Below are 6,225 nucleotides of genomic sequence, written 5' to 3' on the forward strand. Positions count from 1 at the left end.
GATACCGAATATTCCATATAAATATTGAGCTAATCGCCCTTTCAATGGAGCGGGCTGCTTTTTATTAATAATTGATCGCGGAGCGACGAGTCATGCGCCGGATGCCTACACACCCTGGAATACCCGTCAAAATTGAATATCTCATCAAGTTGGGTCGCCGTAAATAAGACTTTATTCAACGTAGCTAAAGCTTCAGTTTCAAGGAAACGCATACAATGTGTAAGAGCTTGCGAAGGTTTCCGCTTGATATTGTGTAGATGAACATATTTTTTGCTGTAACACAACTCATTAATGAGCGCGCACATGACGCCCGGGCATGCTACCTCAGACTAACGAATTTCCAAAGAGTAATGATCGCGAAACTAATTATTGTATGTTTTGCTGTCTTTTGTCTATGGAGAATGAGGTAAGGACTGCGTTAGCCTGCGAATGAGTCAAAGATCTTGGGTTAATAACTTGCTCGTGTTCCAATTATTCCATGCTTCTGCTTCCTGCTATTCTTATATAAAATATGGATCTCTTAACTTAATGAGCCACGAAGTGTTTTACTGTATATAGTATAGTCCTTTATTGCTGAAGATCGTAGCTTCAGCGTAATATAGAAGCTTCTCCCCTTGTTGCGGTCTTTGGCCTGATGGAGATCCTGTGACATCGGCGGTAGACTGGGTCTTCTTGGTTGCATACCATCCATCCATTTTTTAAACCTTTGTGAATTAGGTAATGTCTGCAATTAAGAATAAAAACATCGTAAAAAATCCATGTAATTATCGAAGATGTGTACAAAATACTATCACGAGAATCTGTTGAGAATAGAGACATGTAGAGGGTAACAGCCGGGCAGACATAATACGAAAGCATTTTTGCCCAAGTTGAAACTGAGATAAATGTCATTTGTTTAGTATTTTTAAATCGGATTTGGTGAATCACTCTTTTTCTTCAATTTTGTAGTCAATGGCCTGTTTAAACAAATTGATCAGGAGGCAAACCGATGACAAGCTGCTATTTGTCTGCACGACCTGGCGCGTTGAAGAATGGAGGATTAAGTTATTCAAGTATGTACATTTACTTGTATGTACCTACAAATGTTTACATGGACTTGCGTTAATTCATTGGGAGATTCTGCAGCCTAGGGTTATGAAAATTTTACGATGTCCAGCTCTCGGCGTGGCAAGCGTGTTGCCGTTATTTTATAGGTCAGGAATACATCATTATTATAGATACAGACAGGTTAAGTAGTAATATTATTAAGTTTGAAGTCTTGGCTTGCTCTTACACCGAGAGCCTGAAGTGACACCTTTTGTATAGATGACTGTTTCGCAACTAGTGTGCGACACGCACACGCAGATGTGTAGTTAGTGGTAGCTAATCGCGTTATCGCGTCTTTTGCTTTCATAAGAGCTTATTTAGTTACTTAGGTCGGATTACCATTTGCAACTGGAGCCATCGATCATTCGATTACCTGCGGACACCTAAAGTACCCGTATAAATTATATTTACAGGCTAATTGACTCGGAAACTTCATTTACATAATCTTCCTGTTCGAGCATCTCATTATGATTACGCAACGCATGCGTGTCGTCACTTTCATTGGAAATATGTACCCAGTTCCGTTTAAACCGCTTATTTAATTAAACATTCTCACACGTTTCATAAATACGACAGTAACTTTTAATTTTTAAGTATTATGAGTGCACCGCTTAATGCCTGTTAGGCTAACAGTAACGGCTACGTGAGAAGTCGGCTAAAAGTTTGCGTTAACTGCGATTCAGGTGGTTTGCGGACATGTCTAACGGCGCCGGCGGTCAGTTAGTAACATTTCATCTTATGACTTAAAAACTTATGAGGGACCGTAAAACAGTAAATTATTGAAAATTAAAATATTTTTGTGCTAACAACTGGGATTATTTTTCTTCTTTGTAACTATTGGAAACAGGTGTAAAAAAACAACTTAGTAGTGGGATTAACCTATTTGTTCACGATCCGTTTCATACAGAGACAACTGGTTTATAACAGCGACGGAAAAGTTAAAAAGATTAATAGTAAATTTATTAAGGATCACTTCGTTCCTACACAGTTATTCTGTATTTTGAGCGGTTTTCTTTAAAACTGAGAAAAACTTCGTACGGAGGGTAACGGAGAGGGGGTAGGGGTGGTAAGTGTTGACAAAAAATAATTACAGTCGATAAAAAAAAAACCATTAATTATGCCGTAATTATACATAATTTCATTGTATTAGGTACTATAGTTGGGTGGTTTTACGATAATGACTCTTAACTACTCATGCAATTAACAATGCATATTCAATTAGTTATACATGGCCGAAAATTTGTACTGCAGGTAATTGTATTATCTAAAAAAAATGCCTAATGCTGCAATTAATGTTTTTATCATGTAGCATGCGAATATCTGTTTAGTCAAGGTCCAAGATATCGATGCGATCAATTTAATTACTCAACATTAATATAATGATAGGTAATATAACGGCGTAATTATGTATACTTATGATTACTAAATTAGTCACATAGATCTTAGACCTTGACGAAGCGTACAGCTTTTGTGTAAAGTCAGGCAGTCTTCCTACCCCTCCGGGATTTTTTTTTATTAGTTTATTGTGTGTCCCACTGCTGGACAAAGGCCTCCCCTCTCCCTTTCCAATCCTCCGTGTGCTGAGGGAAATAGGTGTGATTATATGTATGTATGTATGTATGTCAGGCAGTCTGTCCCGCTGCCGCTGAAGCATGGGCACCTCAGCAAGAGCACGCTGTCATTGTTCTCAGAGACGCTGCCATCTGATTATCATTATTGTTCCAAAGCGGGAAACAGCTAACATTCACTCCACTTAATATAATTGAGCGAATGAGAAAGGTTATCAATTATATTGTAACGCTGCGAATATTCTTATTTTACCGACTTTGAATAGAATTGTTAATGTGCACGGTGTGTTCACTGTTTATTTTTCATGGCTTTTGTGTGAAAATGCTAACAATTTGGCAGTTATAAAAATGGATTTGCTTTCAGTTTTTACAATTTTCATAATGATTGTAGCTAAAGCATATCTGTAAGAAAAAAAACCGGACAAGTGCGAGTCGGACTCGCGCACGAAGGGTTCCGTACCATAATGCAAAAAAGGCAAAAAAAAGGTCACCCATCCAGGTACTGACTCCGCCCGACGTTACTTAACTTCGGTCAAAAATCACGTTTGTTGTATGGGAGCCCCACTTAAATCTTTATTTTATTCTGTTTTTAGTATTTGTTGTTATAGCGGCAACAGAAATACATCATCTGTGAAAATTTCAACTGTCTAGCTATCACGGTTCGTGAGTTACAGCCTGGTGACAGACGGACGGACGGACGGACAGCAGAGTCTTAGTGATAGGGTCCCGTTTTACCCTTTGGGTACGGAACCCTAATTAAATATTTATGACACTTATCTTCGTATCGCCTGTCGTGTTGTCATTTTAATATACGTACATGTCTATACAGGGTGGAAAAATAAGTCGGGCCCTGGAGGGAAACTACATTAAATCCTTAAGTTGGCTCATTTTACTTAAAGGAGACATTCCTTTATTTTTAAAAAGAAATAAAACTGCATTTTAACATTTTTCTTTTTTTCTTCAATTTTGCTTGTCTAAAAATATTCTTGAGTACTCAATATTCGATTTTATGGATATTTTGTACGACAGACGAGGGTAAGACCTAATGTTTCTTGGAGAAATGTTATCATTAACATTAACTGCATTATCTAGTAGAAAAAAATAGCGAGTGTTTATTTTTTGGAAGTTTTATTCTATTCGATTCCCGGACGAGAATTTAAAAAATCTTTAAATGCAATTTTGTTTCTTTTTAAAAATAAAGGTATGTCTCCTTTAGTAAAATGACCCAACTTAAGGATTTAAGGTAGTTTCTCTCCAGGGCCCGACATATCTTTCCACACTGTATATCTCCATTCCAACAAGCTATACGTACGTATTGCTTGTTGGAATGGAGATATTTTGCAAGCTCGACCTATTATTAAGAAATACAGAAATCTCTAAAATCCTATAGGTCTGTATGTGTAGTACGTCAGTAGGTATTTTGACGGATTAAAAGTTAATAAGTGAGTATGCTACAATACAGAAAACGGCGAATAGCGGCGCGCGCCATATCCAATCCATAGCAATTCATTTGCAACACGTTAATTACGGGAATGTTGCATAAATTTCCATATTATTTCCTTATTAAATGCACCAGTTTATTAATAATAGTATTCGTATCGTGTGTCGGGCGCAGATAATGATGTGGAAACTGATTCTGGTTGTGTTCAATGAAATAGATGCGTCTACGTAGCGCGCTGGAACACAAGAAGCGTATGTTCGGAGCACGCATTGTGTTTATACGATCATCTAGTCTTCAATAGTGAGGCGCTTTGCAAAATGCTCGAGTAATAGCAAGAAACAACCGTTTTACAAGAACTAATCATAGTGTTGGCGCAAAAACGCGAGCTATTAATGCTGCGAGCGGGACTTCTTACTATGCATGAGGGAGTTAAGTGCGCTGGCTTTCACATTAGGTAACGAACGGTGAGTATTAGGGTGTTAGCTAAGATAATTGCACCCGCCTATTTGTTTTGTTGTTGACGGGCCATATGCATTAGTGCATAATACGCACACAGTTATCTAAGTGATTTATACGTGATTAAAAATGTAATTTCTCAATATTACATACGCAGCATAGAGACAATGAAAGTATCTAATCAGTTTTAGACCGTTAAGGAGTGCCGTTTACATTTTAATAAACTTGTCGTCAATGTTACTCATTTGATATTGACGTTGACTTACACTATAAGTAGTTCCCATGTCGTTTAAGCTTTACAAATTATCAATACTTAAATATTTATGCTTTGATTATGATTGTTTGTTCATTATTGGAGAATATGATAATTTACGCGTGCCTATAATAACACAATTTACATAATTTGTATCGGTAACCTCGTTACACGTCAATGTCTCTAAGGAGTGAGCCGAATACTTGCATAGTTAGGGGAGAGGTGTACAAGTTGATCCCAAGAGGAAGATGTTCCTTTTTGATTGCACGAAAACAGCTGACGCTATCTAGTTGAATTCCTTAGCAAAACGAAACCTCTCATGTTGTCTTGCTTCCGTTCATTTGCAATTTTGAGCGTCCGACGAGCGACGTGTTGAATTTTATGGAAAAGTACCATAGGGATCATCTTGACTTCCGGGGTGTGTAAGATGGTTTGAAAAAATATAATGAAGACTTATTAGAATCGAAATTTTTAGATATGATAGTAGTAAATGTCATCCTGTTTGTTTCACATGAAAATATGCATATCCTACTTCGATGCTGGCTTAGGTAATCGTCTTGTACACCTTACCCCGTACATCTCGCATGTGGCAAGAAATTACCAAGCCTACTCAAGTATTCGTGATATCGCTTAATTGTGTTTTGTTCGCGATAATTAATTAACCGTGTAAATAGCGCGTAAAACGAACCTCTTTACGTTTAATAACGTTCTATCATTAATGGTCCATTTGTTCTTCCTGTTTTTTAACCTAATGCTAGCCTGACTAATGGAAGGCCGGTATGAGGCAATATAGTGCTAGGTTTATGTCGATATTCACTCAAGCCTAGTTAATGTATCGTTTATTTCCTTCCCTTGGCTATTTTTATAGGTCTCATAAATAATGATTGCGTTACTAGGTTAACGAAATTGTATCATGTTAATTATTTTCGCCAGTGCTTGATTTTAAGGATTCTGTACCTGCAGGGTCGGTCTGTCAGACAATAAGCTGGACTGCCTTTGACTTTGACTGCCTGCTGACTACTGGAAGCTCGATTGCCTTTAGATAACAAAAAACGTTATATACGGGGTTTTTTCTTAACACTAGAAACAGAAATCATTTAAGTTTCGGAGTCCATAGTTTTATGTAAAATGTAAATATAAACTGGGCAGTCATTCCTATATCCAATATGCAACACCTGTAATATGTAAAGGTCCTTGTTTACTTGCAGCGAATGCCGCCGTTTGCCTGTAAAAGTCCCACATAAATATATTATATATGTACATATATAGTGCCTATAGTTTAAACACAAGACACATTTTTATAGAATGTCATTAAAAGTTAGAACTACAATTATTTAACTAAAACAAAACCTATTACATATCTTCAAATTATTCTGATTTAGCTTTGATACACAAACGCAAAAGTTACCCTGCTTGATGAT

This window comes from Cydia fagiglandana, chromosome Z (assembly GCF_963556715.1).
Source record: "Cydia fagiglandana chromosome Z, ilCydFagi1.1, whole genome shotgun sequence".
In the NCBI taxonomy this organism is placed as follows: domain Eukaryota; kingdom Metazoa; phylum Arthropoda; class Insecta; order Lepidoptera; family Tortricidae; genus Cydia; species Cydia fagiglandana.